At 44.7% G+C, this 23,862-nt stretch overlaps 1 protein-coding gene and 1 pseudogene across 1 annotated transcript in view; one reads left to right on the top strand and one right to left on the bottom strand.

Annotated features, from left to right (window-relative positions):
- CA10 (carbonic anhydrase 10) overlaps positions 1 to 23,862 on the top strand; it is a 569,229-nt gene that overhangs the window by 284,413 nt on the left and 260,954 nt on the right. The gene's annotated exons all lie outside the window — the stretch shown is intronic.
- LOC142460232 (ankyrin repeat and SAM domain-containing protein 4B-like) overlaps positions 12,550 to 23,862 on the bottom strand; it is a 37,120-nt pseudogene continuing 25,807 nt past the window's right edge.

Below are 23,862 nucleotides of genomic sequence, written 5' to 3' on the forward strand. Positions count from 1 at the left end.
GAAAGAGCACCAGTGATGAGCAAGGAGCTGAGACCTAGCGGGGGAAGTGGTGCCCACGTGGGATGGAAAGGGGAGACAAGGCGAGTGAGCGTAAACATAGGAGCGTTGCTGCAGAAAGAAGGACAAGGCGCTTGCTGTCAGGACGTGGAAAGCAGGTGTAGACTAGGTCTATGAACAGCGTAAGAATTGCTTTTATTTGACCCCTGGGTAGATCTAATGGCTACAGGGTCTGCGTCTATCTGTGTACTGCCCTCTTGTCCCATAAAGAGATGACGTATGGTCCCTCTGTTATAACTCGACCACTCTTAATATTAGGCTATTCTGTTTCCCAAAATATGTCATTTTTCTGGAACATACATACAGGTAGCCCCAACATGTGATGAATTCAAATTCCAGTGAACCACACTCAGCACCATCTGGCTTTTCTGTATTTCACTTTGTTTTTTTGTTTTACATCTGATTCTTGGTACTACATATTACACCCAGAGCTGCAACATGCAATTGCTGATGTTACCATTCTCGGATGCTCACAGATCAGATTTCGAAAGATACTGTTAATAAAAGCAATTCTAATGAAAGCTAAGAAAAGAGTCCTATATACAGAGGGAGATTTGTGAAGCAACTTATGACAGAGTCATCAGAACGGGACCCTGATCTAAGTTGGCACTATCTTTCTATGTTCCAAAGAAACAGGAGAACGGGAGAGAGAGTGAGTGTTTGTGTGTGTGTTTGTATAAAAATAGATGGATAAGACTCAATTGGCAAAACAAAAAGATTTCACCAACACGTGACTAAAAAAGATACATTTGTATATATGTGTAGATTAAAGTTTGTTTTAGATTTGGACTGTGAGGTAAAGCATCTTTTTTTACCTCCCCGCATGACAGTCAAATGTAGCCCGTAGATGGTCTGGACTAAGCTAGCACAGCGGTTCTCATCCTGTGGGTCACGACCCCTTTGGGGGTTCAACGACCCTTCCACAGGGGTGGCCGGATTCATAACAGTAGCAAAATGACAGTTATGAAGTAGTCATGAAAATAATGTTATGGTTGGGGGTGGTCAGTCACCACCACACGAGGAACTGTATTAAGGGGTCGCAGCATGAGGAAGGTGGAGAACCAGTGCACAGCATATCTGCAGATGGTCTGACAAGACGTATGACAGGAGGGGCTTCAAGGCTGGCCGATGGCGCACCAAGAGTATACATCCCAGGGGACTGAAAATCTGAAGAAAAAGTCATCCAAATGTCTCATTTGTTTTCTAAAGTGAAACAGGGCCTATTCGTTGAGTTTCTATATATTCAGAGAGGGACCATCGAGTCCATACTCCTATCAACTGTAAGGTCGTTCACACTGGAAGAGGGGAGTTTGTGCTGCTTGATTTGAACTAGAATCACTGAGGAAAAAAATCACCTAGAACGTCAGTTTTCATTTCATAAATGCAGTATTTTTACCTTTATTAAACAGGTTCAAAATCATTTTCAGGTTAGTGGGTAAGGTTCCCGTCATGGTCCTATAGGAGATTACTTTTTGTAAGAGTTACATGAAAATGATTTGCCTCTCTATGAATGTCGGTGTAATCGCCTCCTCTGTGAATTTTGAGTCTGTCCACGTGTCTTCCAGCTCCCTTCGAATCCAGACCCTCACCTCTCCTTAAGGCAGTTAGTGCAGTCTTCCTCTGCTCCACCCCTGTAGGTTCAAGTTCATTATCTGCGTTCTCTCCACAACTGTTAGGTATTAGACCCTGCCCCCGCCCAGCTCCAGTCCTCGGCATGCCTTTCAGAACCTGCCGGAGTGTGGGAGACCAGGACTCCGTGAAACTCTTACCCCCCCCCCCCTTTGCTGCAGTGGCGCATCTGTAAGTTTACCTCCAATGGTGTGATTACTTAAATGGTTGCCTGCCCTACTAGATGGTAAGATCCCTTAGGAGAGGGGATTCTCTCTTCTTGGCCACCATTGTATCTCCACCATCCATAGCATTCCAAAGGAAAAAGCCACTTTCATACAGAAAGGTCATTGAATGAATGAATGAATGTCATCTAAATCCTCGGTTTGATTTGTTCAGAGCATCCTTCCTCTAGCGTGTACCATTAGCAAATAAATAAATATTTGCTATCAGGGGTCTGGGTTCCTGTTTTTGGAGCTCTTGATTTTTCATCCTTTACAAAAGCGCATGGTCATGCACTTAATGTCTTGTGTGCCGTTTTCTTCTAGTGTGGGAGACTGGGAAGAACATGTACTAGAGTCAAACATGTTCTTCTACAGATCCTCTCTGTGACCTTGGAGAAGTTTCTGAACCTTCCTGAGCCTCCGTTTTGTCATCTGTGCCTCATAACATAACTGTGGGGATGAAATGATGTAGCATAATGTCTTAGCATAATAAGAGGCACTCATTAAAATAGTTAGAATGTTTGCTACCGTAATTACTATCAAGTTACCATGACTACGTCTTCTATTATTATTTTTATTGTTCTCATGGTAGAATTTTATGTTCTGATTTCCTGCTCTTTCTAAAAGTTCTTACAATGACTATGGTTTTAAGTAGTGACTTACTAGATAGCAGTCACAGAACTTTCTTCTGCATTCCTTTACAATCAATAGCTACTGCCTGTGGATGTCCTGTCTGATACTAAAGATGACATCACATCCAAAGATGCCAGAAAGACCGGGAGGGGTGCTTGTGAGCATTCCAGTCGATAGTCTTTGGAATGGCATTCATTCCTCGCTCAGATTGAGAAATATTCACCACATCCATCATTTTCCCTTGTAGAAGGCTATTCTTAGTGACAAGAAGGTGACAGAGGGGGGCAGTCCATGTTTCCTGAATCAGGCAATAATTGCTCACAGTTTATTCAACATTATTATCGAATTAGTATTGAAAAGGTGATTTCATGCTTGGTGAAGTGGTAAATTTGATTCATATGCTAGGAAGGCAAAGGAACAAACGTGACATTGACAGTAATAATTACATCCCACCCGAAAACAAGGCAAGGTAAACATTTCACCCTGCCTTGGCACGAAGCAAAATTAATCCATGCTCTTGCTTTTCTTTACCATCCTCTTAAACAACTGTCTGCCGACAGGACATCATAAGACAGCGAAGGTCCCTTTGTTGGAATTTATTTGCCTGATTTGGGGCTGAGTAATAAATTACTATGTTTTGTTTACTGTGCTTAGACTTGGGTTTGTCATTTGTAATAAAAGTAATTTGAATCTGCTTGATATAGGCATCTCAAGGTATAAAGAAGCTGGGGCACCCTTTGTACCCTTGGCTATCTTCACATTCCTCAGTCAGTTCCAGTCCTGGCTTTGATTTAAGAGACAGGAGGAGTGTGTGGCTGGCTTCATCTCACAAACTTCCTTGGCCTTTCATTTCGTGGGTCTCCACTGTTTACAAGTGGGTAGTGGTTTTCTTTTTTAGTGGTACTGAAAGAGGAGGGGCGAAAGAATTAGCCCACTATCAATCAAAATACTAGAAAATAACATAACTGAAGATCTTGTTTCTTAAAAATTCAAAATATAACAGCCCCACCTTTGCAGTAATTCCTTTTGTGAGTAGTCAGTAGGGATATTCTAACTCAGGAGGGAGGCAAGCAGGAAGCATCCCCCATTAGACCTCAGCGGGAGGTGGTTTGGTAAGGTCTGGCATCCCCCAGTTTAGATAAGTCAGGGTACATGAGGCTGCAGAGGGGTGGCGGTCTAAGGACTGCCGGAGAAATGTAGGTGCAGATCATTTCCTATGATCTATGCAAAGCCTACCAGCCTAGAGTATCAATTATATCCTGTGACCGCTGTAAACCCTGCTAATCCCTTCTTGTGGTCATGGTAAAAGCCTACTTCTGTCACGTAGTTTAAGGTGGATAACTTGCTTGATTTTTGCTGGATTTTTTAAATCAGTTTAAGGGAGCAAACCCCGCTGTTTCTTTGTTTATGCAGCAGGAGAAATCTAGTTTCTCACATCAAGCCAGTCTCTGTCCTCGGCTGAAAGGGGGGCAGACCCTTGGCTTCTGGCAGCAGCACTGCTGCTAGAGGAGTGGGTTTGAAGAGTTTTACTTGGATTCACTCAGGTTTTATCAAAGAGAAACTCTGACTGCTTCTCTTTGAGTTCAAGCCAATGAATTTAAGAGGCAGCCTTACAAAACTAGCGATATATTATTGGGAAGACTATGCTAAGGTCACGTGCACCAGTGCTGCATGACGCCACAGGAAACGTTTCTGTGCCTAGAGCCCAAACAACAATGGACTAAGGGATCTCACAACCCGAGACCAGAAGAACTAAATGGTGTCTAGCTGCCAAAGGCAGAAAAATGGAGAACAGAACTGCAAATCAAAAAAGAGACCAGGCTTGCTAGCTGAGTAGAGTTAGAATAATCAACGGTTTACGAACAAAAGGGAAGCATACATCCAAGGACCACGTCCAGAGAATTAGGACAAAAGGAGAAATGGAAACAGGAAGTACGAGGAGGAAACCGGCTTTGTGATGAGCGCTGGTTCACTGTGGGAATTGCCATAGGTGATTGCACCAGAATGCGTATGAATTGTTGAATGTAAATCAATGAACTGCTCTGCAAACCTTCTCTTACTATACACACACACGCATTTTTTAATGACGTGTTGGAAAAACGATACCACTCCTCAGAATGGCATTGGTTTACATTGATCCTTTTTTCCCAGGCTTCTTTAATCATTTATTTCATTTCATTAGTTGTAATTTATTATTAATTGGGAGTTGCTGATACATATATCATTCCATGGTTCAATCACGTCAAGCAGGGTGGTACAATTGCTACCACAGTCAGTTGCCAAACATTCTTTTTCTTCCTGGACTCTTTGACTTCGTCTCCCTTGTACCCCGGCCACCACCACTGTAACCCGCCCGCCCCTCCTGAAGCCCTTCTTCTACTTGCTGTCCTATAAGTTCATCCATCCTGGGTGTTGTGTACCAAAACACAGCACACCATATAACTCAATTTCATAAGGGTGATGGATGGCCAAAGACATAATATCTCTGAAATGCACCCTAATTTGAACAAACAAAAACACAGGAAATGTTGAAAGCCAGAGCAGGTCCAACATGCATCAGCGGGGGAATCAACTGACAAAGTTTTAACTGTTCAAGTCAGATTTATGCCTCTGATTTTCAGGGTGTATCTCTGTGATACACTCTCCGATACACCCCTTTCCTCCCATCCCTCAATCGTGGGTAGAGAGAGTTCACCGGAGGCTTATTTCCCGCAAATGAAGCTTGGGCTCCCACGCCATCCACAGCCTTCTGCACACCGGATTCTCACACTCAGACTCCGAGACTAACCCCTCCTTCGACTTCAGATTATGTGATCAATCACCATTCGGTGACTGATGACGCGGTGCTTTGATTCTTAAGGAATCTATGGCTCTGTAGACGGGGATGTTTCCCTACGTGCTTGGTTTATGACGACACACCGGTCCTTAGTAAATGTCCTGGACTTATAGGAACCCACCTCCACCAAGTCTAACTAACTTTGGCTGTCTCTTTTATTAATAAAAAATGTTAACTACCAAGGTAATGCGACATGTTTAAGGTAAACATATATGGTTGTACAAAGTCAAATTTTAAGACTCACCATCTATGGAAAGCCGTTATTGATAGTTCGGCTAGACCTAGTTAAATATAAGCGACATACGTGTCTATGTGTGTCTATCTCCATAAATGAGTATGTATATGCATTCATGCATGCGTACGAATGCGGGATCAGTTCAAATACATGCACAGATTCTGTAACTTTATTTTCTTTTGTTGTGATCTTGGCTTCAGCTCTTAGCAACCCCACATACTGCAGGCGGAAACAGCACTCGGTACTGCCCCGTCCTCACAATTGCTCTCACCTTCCCTGTTACTTTCTTTATTCAGCAATATAAGGACATTGTTCATGTCAGCCCATAAAAATGTGCAACAGTATTTTGCTTACTATTCTATGATAAAACCAGGGTATTTTTAGCTTCATTCTGTTGTCAGGACTCACAAAGTTTTCAACCTTTCTTGTAATGTGTGTAAGCTTACAGCCGGTAAGGATAAATTCCTGAAGGTAGTCTTGCTGTTGCAAGCATTGGTGGGGAATTCAAAATCGCCTTCCAAAAATACCTGCACCAAAGTAAACAAGGGTCAGGGAGATGTGAGGATGCTTGTTTCCCAACACCCTCACCAAGCCGGTGATTAAAGGCTTCAACATTTTCTGCGGATCTGATGAGAAAAACCTGTTTCTGGTTTCCATTCGCATTTCTCTCATCACCAGGGTAAACATCTGTTGCTATGTTTATTGGGCATTTCTAGCTCTTTCTGGGTGAGTTGCCAATTAATGTCCTCCCCTCGTTTCTCTATTGGCCTGTGTACGTTCCCCTCCTAGTTTGTGGGTTGTGTGTGTGTCGTTGGTGTGAAACCTGTACGAAACAGACTGCAACTGCGCCTTTGTCTTTTAACCCCTCGGTGGCTTTGTCCTGAAGAACATATGTCAATTTTTGTTATCAGACATTCTTTATGACTTGATAGCATGTTGTCATTTTCCTTTGCTTCTAATGCATCTGTAAGGTTGGTTTTGCCTTTTTTCCCACAGACATTGGGTGCATGAGTGTTTAAAATGTCCAGGATTGTGATTTTTTTTCCTTTACGTATCGGTTGGTTGTAATTTTGCTGCTGTTCCTGTAGTTGCTGCTACTGTACCTTTGATTTTCATACTCGGTTTTATCGTACTGTGGTCAGAGAATTGGACTGTTTGATTTGAAGTTTTGTATATTTATTAAGACTACGTTTATGCCCTGGAATACAACCCATGTTTATTAAATAGTTCATGGGCCCATAAAAGGAATGTATAATCTCTGTATGTGGGGAACAGAATTCTAATCTTTTCCTCTCTGCTCTCTTCCCTTTTCCCCTCCCTCCTTTTCTTTCCTTTTAGATTAAATGCACCATCCAAATCCTCTCCAACCTTACTTTTATTTTGAGCTCATCCAAGGACCTTTTGCTGTGGTTATTTTTAATCCCCCATTATTATCATTTATTGGTGTATTGTCTTGAGGATTATGAGGGCTCACAGCCTTGATCGTTTGTTGTGATAACATGCATTTTCTCAGTGTCAATTAGAGTATAATATGTGTATGTATGTAGTACATGTAGCTTTTCAGCTTGACCTCTACTTGCTAACTCCCAGATTATAGTTGTTGTTGGAATGTCCTCAGCAAATCCTTGTCTGTTCCATTTTTTCCATGCTTTTATGTGGTTTATATTTATGTATATACAAGTGTGTGTTTTACATTTTACTTTCAAGTTTACTCCTGCTATTCCTTATCCCAAACAGAACGATAAAACAAGCAATATGTTATGTTCACATCACTGAAACAAAAGCAGAGTGTATCTGTCAGATGGTTTTTATCTTCCCTCTATTTCTTCCTTACCACCTTCCCTGTACTATTAAAATTATCTTAGATTTTGGTTCCAGATTGTTAATTCTTTTTACTTTGTGCCTCTTCCGGTTTCTGAGTACCCGCTTAACAAGCCCATTAAACTTCATGGCCATCGTTTCAAAAATAGCTTCATGTTGCCATCACTGCTCTGTTGCTTTCCTGCCCTTTCTGTGTTGTCTGAATGTTTCTGTGCCTTGGCGTTACACTGCTGAAAGGCAACATGACAAGTTAACGTTTGGGGTGTTGAGTTTTTACAAAGAGTTATGCAGGGAGTCAACTTTCTGTACTGAAAACCTCATTTCCCCCTGCTCCAAACTTTAATAACTAGGTTCCCCCTCCCTCCAGCCCCAGAATGCTTTTCCTTAGTTCTTTATAGTCATTGTAAATGAGACATTTGGTGTCAGTAATTAAGGTCGTGGGCTCCCACCTGAGTTTTTATTCAATTTCCTACATTTCTGAGTATCTAATTGCTGAGCTTCGGTGAGCCTCAATCCGCCATCCATAAATTTGGGATGAGAGTGTGGTTGGTGCAGCTCCTCAGGCCACGAAGAGTCTAGAGACGGGCAGCACTTCACACTCGTAAATAGTGAACTCGGCGGTGACAGTGGTGGCGATTGCGATACTGCAACGCTGCGGGCTTCTAGGACTCTTCTTTAGGCCTGGAGATCATGACTTCCTGCGACGGCTTCACGGAGGACTCAGTTGGCCTTTCCTCTCTGAAGTTCAGATTCAAGTTCCTTTTCAGCTTAAAGACCTTTGTTCTCATCTTTGGGGTTGTCCTATTTGGGCTTGTATCTTACCCTCCATCCACATATCTTTCTTTGTTTTCTGGGCTCTCACTGTATGGTTCTGGGATCTTTCAAAGCCGTCCGCCATGTGTATTAGTTTCTTCATGCAGTTATAACAAGTGACCACAAATGCAGTGGCCGGAGCCAACACAAATGGGAGTCGGACGTCTGAAGTAGTTATCACGGGGCTAAAGTCAAGGTGTCAGCAGGGCAGTTTGCCTTCGGGAGGTTAAGAGGCTGTTTCTCTTGCTTTCTGTCCTCAAGCTTCTAGACATGGCCTGCATTCCCTGTCTGATCCCTAGCTCTTCAAAGCCAGCGGCAGAGCATCTTCAGATCTCTTTATGAATCAGCACTCCCACCTTCCTTTTGCTTGCAGCAATCCTGGTGATTACACTGCATTGGACCCCACCTAGAGGGCCCAGGATCCTGTCCCAGAGAACATGGACTTGATCCCCCTCACAGAGATTCACACAGTCACAGGCGAGGCTCCTCTTGAGGCCACTAGGCTGCCTGCCATCGCATGTCTCTGTGCGTTCTTCATTCAGTTCATCTCGTGAGCGTCCTTCTCTGCCGCCTTGAAAGGCTCTCTGCCTCACTTCTCAGTGTCTCAAAGAGGTGGGTCTATATTTTTTTCACCATGCTATATTTAATTTGCAGGATCGTTCCGTCTTCCCTTGCACATGCACTGAGTTATTTCATAGAACGGGGTATGGGAGAGGTGCACAGTCAATGATCTTGGGAAGGAAAATTTATTTTTATCACTTGTTCTGTCACTAAGTATGTGTTTCTATAAATTGTTATAGATATTTCTGGAAATGTCTAAATGACTGAAAATGAGAGGACTAGAAACGGCGGTTACTTGCAGCTGTGAATTTAGAATCTCTGGTTTGATCTGATCTACCTATGCAATGAGATGCCCTGGGGCATTAGTGGTGACATGTTGGGCTGCTAACTACAGAGGTAGCCATTCAAGACCACCAGCAGTTCCACTGGGAGAAAGAGGGGGCTTTCTACAACTGTAAGTTACAGCCTTGGAAACCCACTGGGGCAATTTTACCCTGTCCTAGAGGGTCGCTGTGAGCCTGAACCAACTTGCTGCCAGTGAGAAGTCTATTCTAGTCACTGGAGTTACTTGTTTTTTAAAAAGCCTGCCATCACTTTTTGGAATTAATTTTGTGCTGGATCCTACAAGGAGGTACCCCCACAAAAAAACAGAAGTTCCCCTCTCTCCAAAGCTATGTATTTAATTTTTTAAAAAACAACCTTATCATCTTCAAAGTACTCACGATTACACTTTGTACGTCTCTCAGGCCTGTGATTCCATTCTTGGAAACATTATTTCAAACTCATCTGTTTGGATGGCTGACAGCACCTCCCTCGATTGTTGATCACCTCTTCTACGTTGTCAAATCACTGTCCTTTAACGCCCCCCTGCATTCATGTAAACAGAAAAGTCACACAGGGCGAGGTCAGGGGAGTAAAGTATGTGGAGCAAGAGAGGCATGCCGACTTTTGCCAAAAACTAGCGCACTGAGATGACCGTGTGAGCAGGTGCATTGTTGTGGTGGCAAAACCAGTCGCCCATCTGGCATAAATCAGGCCTTTTTTGTTGCACACTGTTAATGCAGTCTTTTCAGAACCTCTAAATAAAAGCTTGATGAACAGTCTGACCTGGTGGAATGAGCTTCAAATGCACTATCCTCTTCACATATAAAAAAAAATGAGCATCGTCTGGATCTTTGATTTCACTTGATGAGCTTTTTAGGGGCAAGGTGATGATGGGATCTTCCACTAGCTTGATTTATGTGTGCTTTTGAGGTCATAAGAGTAATGCATGACCTTGGGGGTGGAAATCTGGTCTTTGCAAGCACGGCATGTTTCTCATCGATGCTGTTTCTGCTGGTCATTCAGAACCCGAGGCACAAATTTCTCAGTGACACTTCTCATTCCCAAATTGTCCATTAAAATTCACTGCACTGAGCTCCAAGACAGCCCCGATAACATCCCCATTTCTTGAATGGCCCGTCTTTGGTCTTTGAGCACAAGTGCATGAATTTTGTCAACATGTTCATCCATTCAAGAATTTGACAGATGTCCAGAACGAGGTTTGTCACCAATCGATGTCTCACCGTTTTTGAATAGAGCAAGGCACTCACACACTTGAGATTTTTCCCCAAGCGCTGTCCTTGTCAGCTGCATTCAACATCACAGCAGTTTCTGCAGCATTTGTCCTGAGCCAGAAACAAAATGTCACAGCCGCACACTGTTCTCTTAAATCGACCATCACAGAAAACAAGGTGAAACTGCTTTTAAGAAGAAATTCACTGTGACCAGAGAGAGCTTTCCCAGGCAACCCCACTGGGTGCACTGACTCAGGGCGAGTTGCTCGATGCTCACCTAACAGGAAACAATTGTGCTACAAAAGATCCAACCAGCAGAGATTTTTTTCCAGTGTTTTTGTTTGTTTGGGGGGTCGGGGGAGTACTCCCTCGTATTTTGCTCTTTACTTTCATGCAAAACCAAACATTTAACATACATTATAAATTAGCAATTCATCTCTTTCAGTTGTTGGCTAGAGAATTCTGAAGATCGGGAAGTTCATTTCCTTGGGCCTTGACTCCCCCAAACATTAAATTCCTAACCAGGAGCCACCGCCTCTCTTTGCCCGCTAGCTATCTCTCCATCCCCATGAGCGCCAAACCCTGAATGGAAGTCAGTGCCAAGGCCCCTCTTGCAGGGACAGCGCCCATGTCGCAGCCTCACTGGGCAGTCTCGGTCCTCCCTCACACTGCGCTCCCTGGTCCCTGCCACGTGAGCTTTGTTTCTGCATCTGGACAGAGGGCTTGGGCTTTAATTCTGGCTTTGAGTGTATAACCTGGCTTTGTCCAACCTCTGTACAGACGGTTTCATCCCTACAGATTCAACCTGGGTTTTTGACTCTCCATCCTTCCTGGAGATGTTGTTCCCATTTTCCAGGAAAGAGTGCATTTTGAGGATGGCCTTCTCACCTGCACGCTAGCCTGCAGCGTGGCATTCCCCATGCCTACCAGTAGCAGGAACGTTGATGGTAGTGATTATAATAAGCATCTATTGAGTGTCAACTAGCCACAATGTGCCAAATGACTCCATTGTGAAGAGGCACAGTCAGGACTGGAAACTGCCTCTGTCTTTCTCTGAGTCCCCTGTCTTTTCTCTCCATTATACTTTCCCTCAGAATGCTCTCCACCTCACTAACAGATGCGATTAAGAGAGGGTTAGAAGGAATGATTGAGTCGTTGGCTTTTGAAGTTTAGTGCTTGTGCACATGATTCTGTTTAATAGATAGTTCTCCAGAGGGCTCTGCTGTGTTGTTGTTAGGTGCCAGCCAGTTTGTTCTGATCTATAGCAACTGACTGCACCACAGAACAAACTGCCAGTCCTTGGGTCATCCTTGCAGTCGCTGCCATGTTAGAGCCCATGGTTTGGCCGTTGTGTCCATCTGTCCCAGTGAGGGTCTTCCTCTGACTTTTGCTGACCCTCTGCTTTACCTACGGTGATACCTTTCTTCAGGGACGGATCCATCCTGATATACCTGTCCACACCTGATATACCTGTCCACACCTGATAGACCTGTCCAAAGTGCGTGAGGCAGAGACCCGCCATCCTCGGTTCTACGGTGCATTCTGCCTATAGCTCTTCCAACCCAGATTGGTTTGTTCGTCTGGAAGTCCATGGGGTAGTCAATCTTTCTCACTGACACTTTTATTTAAAGACAATGATTTTTTTTCCAGTTTTCCTTAATCGCTGTTCAGCTTCCTACTGCATTTCTGAGGCAATTGGAGACACCATGGCTTGAGTCAGGCTCACCTTCGTCCTCTGTCATCTTTGCACGTATGAAAGTATGATGTTTTTGTTGTATTTTTGCCAATAGAAGAATTTTGATCTCCACCAACAGGCAGGCATAGAACGAAGAATAAAAGGGGGTTAGAATCCCCAGATCGTGACAATCAAAATTGACCAGCCAGCCGACTCGTGTGATAAAAGGCTATAGTAATTATTTACTGTAAGACCAGTGCTGAATGGGGTGGGGGGAAGCATCTCTTCGTTTACTGTCATTTATTTCATCTTTCTGTTATTCAAAAAAAATTTTTTTAAGAAAAAGACCATTGAACAGAGAGACCATTTTCTTGTTCCCAAGTCTCTCTGAGTTTCTCACCGGTGGTTTATTTGGATGTAAACAGAGTATAGCCCAGTTTAGAGTGGGGCTTCTTTATTACACAGACAATTCTAAAAACCTCTAGGAAACTCCTTCTGGAAGGAAGTGCTCAGTGATTCAATGGATTGCATCATCGCTTCACTGCTGCAGGATTTCCTGTTGGCCCAACACTCTCCATCGAGGCAGGTGTCAACCTGCTGCCCAGATGCTGGATCACCTGCTTCCTTCTGTTGACGGCACTGAGAACTTTCTTCCTGGGACCCAGCCATATTTGCATGCTCTGAAGGTCCCCTTCTGCACAAGGCAACAGAGATTTGAGGTCAGCCTGCTCTTTGACGAAGAGGGAAAGGAATTCTTCCAGATGGTGCAACTGCCAGGACACTTCCAGGGGAGTAGCATCCGCCACATCTTCCTCCCACCCCACTCCATCTTTATCCCAAGGCAGCTCATCATCAGGACCATTTTCCACTCCCTCTTCTTCAGCCTCAGTTGGGCCAGCCTCTGGTGCTCCTTGTCTCTGAAACAATTCACTGGGCATGTGAAACCCCAACTCCCTCTTTCTGTCTGAGATTTCTTCGGAGCTCAGTATTCTGTTCCTCCTAAAAATTACACTTTTCTAGACCTGGACGGTTGGGAACGGGTTCATGTTGTGCGTGGTTGTCCTCTGCTGACAGCTGGAGCTGATCTTTGAAGGCCTCTGAAAATGAGCCTTCCTCCCCTCTGCAAACACGTCCATCCATCACACTTCTCTGCCCACGTCGTCCCTCTTTTCCTGCCTGTTCCGCTGTATCTTTGTTCTTCTTGAACTTTAACTGGAAATGGTCTTTGATGCCCTTTGACGATGACCCAAACCTACTAGAAGCAGAAGCATGTGAAAAAGAGGACAGGGTGAAGGCACCTTTGAAGAGGACAGTCTAAAGCATTAAGCTGTCAGCCCTCTGGCAGCGGACTCACCCAGGGCAACATGCTGTTTGGTTGCTGGAAGGCTGCTTCCAGGGCGTTGATTGTACATCGAAATAAAATGAATGTTGACACCTTCAAGGTTTTGCTCCATTTATTTTGTTTCAGGAGTCCTGGTTAAAGCAATTCGCTGCCAACAGAAAGGGCCATAGCTCAATCCACATTTCCTGGGAGAAAGCTGAGACAGCCTGCTTTGGCAAAGATTTACTGCTTAGGAAAGCTTATGGGGCAGCCGTTCTACTCTGTTCTAGAAGGCTGTTAGGAGCCAAAGTGGGAATGGATTTGGGGTTTCTCATGATAGTGCTTTTTGGTCTATTCATGAGAATTTTTGCTTCCTTTCTGTTGAAGTGTAAATCCATACTGAAGGCTGAAATACATGAATTTCATCAGTAAGTGCTTCAAGTCCTCTTTGCTTTCAGCAAGCAAGGCTGTACCATCTGCGAACCTCAGGAGTCTTTTCCAATCCTGGTGCCATGTTCTTCAGAGAGTCCAGCTTCCCATACAGATTAACTAGATATCGTCAAAACTAAAACACAACCCTGACTCACACCTCCCCTGCTTTGAGCACTCATTCTCCCCTGTGCTAATTGAAAGCCTGCTCGTTGGTCAATGCACAGGTTCCTCATCAGTACAGCGGTGGGTTCCAGAAGGCCTGTTCTTCACATTGTGATCCATAATCTTATGATCCACGTCATCAAATGCTTTTTCACCGTCAAAAGGGCACAGGTGAACATCTGCTGTTCGCTACATTAGTCATGGTAGCCCTCATTTCATTTCCCTTCTGCATTGGCCTGAATCTCTGGCGGCTAACCTTTTTGAATTCTCTTCAACAAAGTGCTATTTGCATATGATATTGTTTAATCATTTCCATATGTGGCACACACGTAAGCCTATTCCAGGCAGTATATCAAGTACCTGTCTTCCAAAGGTCTTGGTATATACAAGGGAAGCTTCCTGCATCGCATCGCGTAAGGATTGCATTGCTCACCAATCGTAAAGATTTAAATCCCTAATGTCAGTTTGGGGATCAGGAATGAAAGAGTTAGAAAATGGAAAGAGATTAGAAGCAAACTGCCTGGGTTCAAATCCCAATCCCATCATTTACAAATATAACAGTGACGCTGTTACTTCTATCTTTCTCTGTATTACACTGTCGAGTCTGTATTACAGTGACAGGGCTCCAAGTCTGTCATTCCTCTGGTCCCAGGCCATCAGCAGTCCCTCACTTTGATGGCGGACGCTGTGGACTGGCTATTCAGAAAGGAGCTCATAAGTACCTTTCTGCTGGCTTTCTTCACCACAAAGGCAGGGAACAAAAGACTCATTGTCTCCGTCATCCATGCAACTAGAGATGGTGTGAACGGTTTCTAGCTGTGGTAGATATATAATCATTTGTCAATTTGAGGAGTAAGAGTGTAGGTGTGGAGCCTAGCTTGTCAATCTGATCATAGCTAATGAGGCTTCTGTGTGGGCCTGGCCTTCTCCTGAGAATTCTGGTATTTCCTCCTTGGAGGTGGGAGACTCTCTGCCACACCCTGGGAGACATAGGAGCTGACAAGACACATGGACCCGCCCTGATGCAGAGACCCCTACCAGCGCTGAGATGTTTCCAATGCCACTGACTCCAAAGACTTTCTACCCACTGGTCTGTGATCTTCTACATTTGGCTTCATTGCATGTGTTTCATGAGTCTAAAGAGGATTTTATAGATTGGTATCAGACATATGGGCTAATATCGGACTTACGGACTTGATCTGGACTGGGCTGGGATGTTTTCTCAATGTTCAATTGCTCTTGTACATAAAGCTCTTTCATATACACATATGTGTGTCCATGGATTTGTTTCTCTAGTCTACCCAGACTAACACACTAGCTAATGAGATGCGAGAGTACGTCTTGGAAGCAGGGCTTCACCCTCACGTCTCTGTTTCACGAGCCCTCCTCCTGTGTGCAGTACAGACATGAGGCTAGAAGTGGACTGGCCATCTTGTTATGATGAGGTGGCCAAGATGAAGACAGAAACCGCCTGTGGAAACTAGTGGTGCCGGGCAAATGGAAAAGGTCTAGGTCTATGGTGCCATCGTTGAGCTACTATGCCAACTCTGGAGGGTTACACTTCTTGTTACGTGGAATAAATAGCCCCCTTCTTATTTGAACCACTGTTCATTAGGTCTATCTGTCACTCTCTACTGAACACGCTCTTAGGTGAGGCCATACCCTTCCCAGTTACTGTAGACCCTGCAGGTCTGCGCTGACAGTGCTCCTAAGTCGGGCCTCAATCTTATTTTCAAGCTTCCCTCTACTTCTTCCATTCACAGCTGTTCTGACCGAGCTAAACCCAGTTGCTTTGGGTTTCTACTTCCACTGGAAGGTCAGGTTGACGTGTGACCTCCCCTCCACCAAGTCCTCCTCATGTCGCCTGCCGCTGCCTTTTCTCATTCTTTAGAACTTTGTTTTTATCCAGTTAGCACTTTTCCTCTTGAACTGTGGTCATTTCAGCATTTATCATATCCCCACCTTTAGGAAGAGCCTCGTATTACTCATCCCCACCCATGCCCTGCATTCATGCTTCAGCACACACACGTGCATGCTTCCTCAAATGCCACACACCATTTGCCCAGGTGAATCCTCAGGCCTCTGAGGTAAACAGGTGGGTTGTTTTGAGGTCTTTGCTGAAGAAGCTTTCCTTTTGTTTTAAATACCAAAGACAATCAGTACTAGCTCTTACATGCCCTTTCTGTTTTGAATCATTGCCAAGCAAACCATTTTCTTAGATTCAGACATGCATCTTTCCTGAGCTGTTCTAATTGTTCTACTAAAGGGAAGGAGAAGAAATGGTCTTGTTTGCAGAGTTGGTTTGCAGTGGCCGTTCGGAGCAGTCCGCTGGGCACTTGGAGGAAGCAAGCATTCAGTTCTCTCCTTGGCTGGCACATTGATATGTGCTGCTTCCTTAACTCAACCAACCAATTCCAAGTTTACTTGTCGCTGGATAAGTACAGTGTAAGGAGCTCTGAGTACAAAACCAAATGTAAATCTCATCCCTACAGAACTCAGCACAGTGCCTTACATATGTGCGAATCAGTGCATAGTTTAGATCAAATGGAAGCATAGTTGGAATCCAAATTTCCCAACGGTCTCTTTGCTTCATTAATCTGTCCACTCACTTATTATTTATATGTATTCCTCACATCCTGACTTCTTCCCCCAAAAGGTATATATAGTAACTAAAAGCGGCTAATCCTCCATAACCACTGAGTCACACAAAGGAAGTTAAAACTAAAGCCAAACAAAATTGGCACGGTGGATTTTACGTGAAGTGCCTAAGATAGGCATGTGTATAGACAGAGACCAAAGCTCACTAGTTGTGTCCAGGGCTTATGGGAGGGAGGGCCAAGGGGGAAGTCTCTGGAGTCACTGCTTAAAGGACACCGAGGTTCTGCTTAGAGTGACAGGAAAATGTATACATAGATAACGGTAATGGTTGCACACCATGATCATCGTAACTAATGTCGCTGAATTGCACCCACTGAGAATATCGAAATGGCACATGGACTGCTCTATATTTTTTGCCACAATTAAAAAATATGTCCCAGCCACGAGAGGACCTGGAAAGGGGTCCCCAGGTTCCGCTCCTTCGTCCCTCCTGACAACCGCTCTGTGGGTAGACGGTGTCGTTTGCAAGTGAGCAAACTTCCAAAGAAGCTGAGCCAGGGGAGACTGCCCTCGTCACTCGTGTCTTGTGTTCATAAGTGAAGCTTGAGGGATGGAAGGATCTTGACAGAGAAATGCAATTTAAAAAATATCTATTGACACAGGTATTTTGACATTTGGAGGAAGAAAAACAATTTAGGACGCTTGAAGAGGAACTCAGTGTTTCTCATTTCACTCCCAACTGCAGTCTTTCTCCCACGGTCTCTGGTTCCGGGGCCGCCCGCAGTGGCCGCAGCCATGATGGCGAGGACCGTGCAGAGCCGGCTCTGTTTCCTCAGGTCGCACCCGGGAACCAGCTCGCCAGCGCCTACAACCACGCGGCATGATGAACCTTGTCATGGTTTTAATTGAGATGCGCAGTGAGATGCTTTATTTGAAAGCAGCATATTATAGCTGCCAAATAGGACCCGTTTTCTTTTCTTCACGTTTTCCTCCCTCGTTCCCTCTCTCTGCCCTTCTCTCCTGCCTCTTGCCCCCTCTCTCGGCTAACGTAATGCCAGCGTCTGCTCGTTCCTATTGGAGGACAGGGAAGGAGGTCCGGACCTGGCTTCATTCAGGTGTCTGCTGAGTGATGGTGCCGGGTGACATGACGCCAAGGACTCTGTCTCATTGACAGTCGCCTGCCCAGCCCAGGGGTGACATTCGCCCCATCGTGCATACGGGAACCTGGGGCTGAGACACGTGGAAGACCGTGCCGAATTCATTGAGCTGAAAGTTCATGTCATGGCAGCAGCTCTCTGACGGCCACTCACGAGGTGTGCTGAGGGGAAAGCAGACCCGTAGCTTCTTCAGGAAAGGTGAGCATTTTACCAACAAACCAATGCACCGCCGGTGCCTGCTCCTCACGGGAGTGAGCCTGAAATATTCTCTCACTCGCTGCCATCGAGTCAGTGCCAACCGATAGGACACGGTGGCCCTGCTTCTGCGGGTTTCCAACACGGAAACTCTTTACGGGAGTAGAAAGTCCATGTTTCCCCTGCGTTAAATCATAGCATGACCCAAAAGGCTTAATCATGTAGATGCTAGCTCCCGCTAAAGACCTGATTCAGGGTGATCTTACAGGGGGCCCACGAATTGGTCTTTTCAAAGACACTCGAGCGATGCTAACCAAATGGCTCTTAGACTCTGTGGAACACTGTGTGTGAAGAGACTACATCAATCACACTTGTTATCCCAGGACAGTTTCATCATTGGCAGCTGCAGTCTTCACAACCACTCAGTCTCCTCTGTGTCTGGGAGCTCACTACTAAATTCGCTCACCAAGCTCAAATGCCCCTAGAAATGACTGGGAGGGATTGACCTTGGGTGACAAAGCAAACAGCTGTAGCTCATCCCCCCTACCCCCCACCTCTACCTACCAGAGCGGGCTTTATCTTTCAGGCAAGCTGTACCCTTTCTGCCCACAATGGAGGGCTTTCCTGGAAGGCACTTGGTCATCCGTGACTCAAAAAGCCTTTGAAACCTCATCCCTTCTGTCTTACACATTATCTGACTCTCTAGAACAGAGTCTGACCCGATAGCCAAATGCGATCGGCTCTTGCTTCAGAGCCCAGGAGGGCAAGTCTGTGTGGTTTCCCTCACGCCCTCGCGAGGCATTAGACGCAAAACAGAACAAAGGGACAGTTGTCATTGAGTCGGGCCCAACTCATGGTGAACCCAAGTCATTCCATATGTCTTCATGAACCTGCGTGAGCATCGCAATCGGCTGTACGACTGGAAGTGAGATTGCCAGGCTACAGGGTCACAAACTTCTAATTTTAACTGATGCTGCCCAACTGTTCTCCCCAAAGCTCCATCTCTCTCACCAACAGTTTAAGATGTTGCTTTTGCTTTGCCGCCTTGAATATTACCCATGGAAAATATTTTCCCGATTGGATCGTATGGAACATACTTTCTCACTGTTTGAATTTGTATTCCCCTGATGACTGGTAGGGCCCATCGCTGTTTTGTATATTTATTTGCTTTTAGATTTTCCTGTGAATTGCCTACTCATAGCCCTGACGCGCTTTCCTATTAGATAGACTATCATCTTCATATTGATTTCTGTGAATTCACTATACATTATGAATTGGAATTATTCTGCATTTTAGGTGTTTCCGATCTTGTCGTTACCATTGGATTATCTGTCTTTTCAATGTGCTTATCGTGACTTTGGCAGCTGTCCAGACGCTTCCATCTTTAAACAGGCAAACCTGTACACAGTTTCCTTGGGGTTTCTGGGGCGTGTGCTTGCTTGGGGAGGCAATCTTTAGTATGAGATCATCAAAACATTTCAACACAGTGGTGTACTGGCTTCTGTTTTTATAATTGTGTCTTTCGTCCATCTCAAATTAGCTTCAGTAGGCTGTGTAATGAAGGAATCCAGCTAACTTTCTGTTTCAGTTAGGCCATTGATGAAGTACAGCTTCCATCTGATTTCCACTCACCTGAGAAGCAGCTACATGTCTGCACGGACCTGCGTCTAACTCTGTGTGTTTTCCTCTAGTGTCTTTCTGTGTGTATCCCTTTCCGAATGCCATCGGGTTGAATGGTTACATGCGATTCTTCCACATGTCCACAAGCCTGATACTTCTTTGCGTACTCACTTTCCTTACCAGACCTCTGGGATATACCGGTAGGCGGGGTTTCCAGTAGAAGGTAAGGGCCGCACAGAGGTGGTTCATGGGGAACTCCATGGTCAGGAGCACTCCCACTCAGGGGAAGAAGCCTTCACTGGCGGACTGTTGCCCTCCAGGGAATTGCTCCCCTGCGTGTGTGTCACTGCCTTTCCTCTTTAAACCAGCCCCTCTTGAAGACGGACTTGGGGAGCTTCCTTGCTTTCCAGCCCTGCTTCTCGGACCTGTTGATGGGTGTTTGGAGAGGCTCCAGTATTCCCCTGGGAGCAGCGCCCCTCCTCACAGGGAGCCTTTCATTGGTCTGTAGTTAGACTCTGTTCTCTTGTCTTCATCTTTGCTTCCTGCCAGCGCTGCCTCCTGGGCTCTGAACTGAGCATGAACTCCTCAGAAGTTCTGTTCACTTCTTCTGTTTTCCAGAATTCCACTGTAGTTGTTTGCTCTATACCTTTTTGCGCATTTTAATAATATTGGAAGGCAGGGGAGGGCGGGGCGCAGAATACGTATGAGAATGTTCCCAGTGCCACTAGCTTGCATGTGGGTCCTGGCACAGGCTGCACCAGACGGTGGGAAGAGTCCAAGTCGATGTTTGAGAAACACCATGTTGGCCATAGTAAGAAAGGTGATCAGAAAAGGAAAACTGGAAGACAATCAGAAGGCCCACGGCAACTGTCTATAATGTAGGACCTAATAACGCCAGTTCTAACAGTTTATCCTAAAGAGCTACACAGAGCTACACATTCACCATGGTACAATGCTCCGTGGAAGATAATTGGAAAACTCAAAAACCAAGCTCAATGCCATGGAGTCAGTTCTGACTCATAGCGACCCTCTAGAGCAGTGGTTCTCAACCTTCCTCATGCCACGACCCTTAATGCAGTTCCTCATGTGGTGGCGACCCCCCCCAACCATAAAATTATTTTTGTTGCTACTTCATCACTGTCATTTTGCTACTGTGATGAATCAGGTGACCCCTGTGAAAGAGTTGTTCGACCCCCAAAGGGGTCGTGACCCACAGGGTGAGAACCGCTGCTCTAGAACAATAGTGGAACTGTGTCGTAGGTCTGTCAGGCTGTACATCTTTAGGAGCAGACAGCCTCGTCTTCCTCCCCTCGAGGGGCTGGTGTTTTCAAACTGCTGACCGTATGATTCGCCAACCAAATAAACAGCATTAAAAGGATGTTACACAAGCATGATAATTAAAAAATACTATGCAGGTATTTAAAACTCCACTGTGAATAATACTGAGTCGTGAGAAAAGTCTCATGGTATAATGGAAAATTTTTAAATGAAGCTACAAAGATATGTATTTCATATTTAATTTTTTAATTAAGAAAACTATTTCATGATATTCTGCATGTTGGCGTTTAGGTTAATTTTAATTACTCACATTTTATGTAATTGGCATATATTATATATTGAATGACAAAAATAGGCTATTTTAAAATAAGTAAAGCCTAAATCAATGAGACTCGCATTCAGGTTGTTTGTCACTCTGATTGTCAATGAACTAATAAGTAGTTATAAATTTGAAAAATGCCCATGGCCCATATGATGCATTGAAATCCTACCCAAAGCAGAATGTCTGCAAATCATAAAACGTTTTCATCAGATAATCGAAATAAAGGTTTGGAGCCTCACGCGCATGGCTCGAAGACTTTGGGAGCTGGAAGACTAAATCATCTACGTTTTGCAGAAATGCAATCCGCTGCCCAGGAAGCTACGTTCTCTGCTTCCACTCTCCCTGCCCACGAAAGCAGCACCAGCGGTACATTTTGGAACGGGGCAACATCTGAGAAATCTCCTGTGGCAGGCTGTCACTCTGCCAGCCGAGGAGGTCGGCGTGTTGTCACTCCAAAGTAGCTCGGATGACTTCGGGAGTTTTTCAGAATCTGACAAGGATTCCCAGGCTTACTCTTCCCTCCTTTCGGCGGTTAATATAGGGGCTCCCGAGCTTGTCTATTCCTCAGAGTATGAGTGGAGAAATCTTTTAAAACTATGTTGAGAACTCTTTTTAAAATATGTTAAGCCCTAGGCCTTACCTCATCTGCTGACTCAGAATCTTAGTGGAATTAACCTTGGAATCAAAATTTCCATTGGTGATTCTGATGCACCATCAACTCTGAGGACAATTATGTTCTTGTGGTTTGTTACCTCAAAAGGGCTGAAAATGGGAAAAGACTGACCAATGAAAGAATTTTAGGACATACAATGATCTATGGAGCACAGGTTTAAAATGACTTGGTAATCCTAATTTCCTTCTTAAACCTGAGTTGGTAGCCAACACACCCGCGTGAGCACAGCATCTGTTTATGCCATCCACACACACCACTTGGGGAGGGGAGGGGAGAGTAAATCGTTATAAAATATATACTCGGCTCTTGCTTTGAACCCAGGCTGTGCCGAATGCTGTACTCAAGCTTCTATCCTGGTTGTAATAATAAACCTATTCTATAAATATGTGTTCTAGTCAAATAAACTTGGTATGAGGTGGTCTGAAACAATCCCAATGTACCAACGGCTTAAAATGCTCTGAAGGTTTATTTCTCTCATACCTCATGCCCATTTGAGGCTTGCCAAGGGACCTTCTGTGACATATCACTCAGGGACATAGGCTGAGAAAGGCCCACGGTCTGGAATCTAGCCTTGGAGGGAAGATGGAGCAGTGCGATGCTGCTCTGACCCGTGTCCACCCTGAAAGACACTCGTTGCTCCTGGCAATGTACATGGTCAGTTGCCATTAAAAGGAGGTGGAGGTCATGGCACGAGCCAGAGAACTGCCAACAGCTGTGAGTTACATCAAGATCTACTTCAGTATTATTATACCCAATTTAAAATGAAATCACTGCCCAATTTGGAATGACTAAATTTTTTAAAACCAAGTGTTATCATGTTCTGGCCTAGAGGGGAAGCCAGTGGGGCTCCTGCGTAGCTGGTGGCACTGCAAACCGAGAATGCGCCTTGGAAAGGCAAGAGGAGCTATTTTTTTTTCAACTTAAATATATCCTTATTGTAAGATGCAGCAATCAACTTCCTAGTTTTCACCCTAGATTTTTGATTCTCAACTGAGATGGATTTTGCCTCACATAAGGGATGGTTGGTAATGTGAAAAGACATTTTTGGTTGTCACAACTAGGTGAAGACGTGCTCCTGGCTACTGGTGACTAGAATCCAGTTATTGTCATTAGATGCCATCAAAAGGATTTCGAGCCAGAGTGACCCTGTGTTCAAGAGAACGAAACCCTGACCAGTCCTGCACTATCATGACAATCGTTGTTAGGTCCGAACTGGTCGTAGAATACTCTATGTCAATCCATTTCCTTGAAGGGTTTCTCCTTTTTCACTCACTGTCTACTTCACCAAGCACGATGTCTTTTTCTGGGGAGAAGTCTCCCCTGATAGAACGTGGGGCTGCTGCTCGACAGCCTACAAGGTGAGGGGCAGCCCTCACAGCAGAGAATTACCCCACACAAAATGTCCATATACTCTAAGAGAGACCTTGCATTAGAAAAATGGCCATGTTGGTTCACACAAAAACCTATACACAAATGTTAATAGCAGCTGAGAATGGAAAGAGCCCTAATGTCCTTCAATGGGTAAATAGATGTGGTATGCCTACATAGTGGAGTACTACTCAGCAATGGAAAAGGAAGTAAACTCTAGATACGTATAGCAACATGCATAACTCTCAAATGCATTCCTCCTACGTAAAGGTGTTTGGTCTCAAAAAGCTGTCTGAAGCCACTTATCTAGTACTCGGGAAAAGACAAGACATAGGGAGTGAGAACACATCAAAGGTTTGGAATCACAGGTGATTGAAGAGGGAAGTTTTAAATACAAAGGGGTGGCATAGGAACCCTAGAAAGCACAGGTAAACTGGCAGGGTGATGGGATTATTCTGAGCCCTGGTTTTTGATGGTGGTTAAGTGAATCCATAAAACGCATAGGACTTGATATCTCTCCAAAAGTGAATTTTGCTGTACTGGACCGAGAAGTAACATCATTATAACTAGGAAAAAGAGTGAAGTTGCTGAAGAATTCACCTTGCTTAGGTCCATAATCCACACTCATGAAAGCAGCAGGCAAGGGATGAAATGGCATTGCTTTGGACACATCTGCTGCATAAGATCTCTTTAAAGTGTTGGAGAGCAAGGACGTCA

Source organism: Tenrec ecaudatus, chromosome 10, assembly GCF_050624435.1.
Source record: "Tenrec ecaudatus isolate mTenEca1 chromosome 10, mTenEca1.hap1, whole genome shotgun sequence".
Classification (NCBI taxonomy): Eukaryota; Metazoa; Chordata; class Mammalia; order Afrosoricida; family Tenrecidae; genus Tenrec; species Tenrec ecaudatus.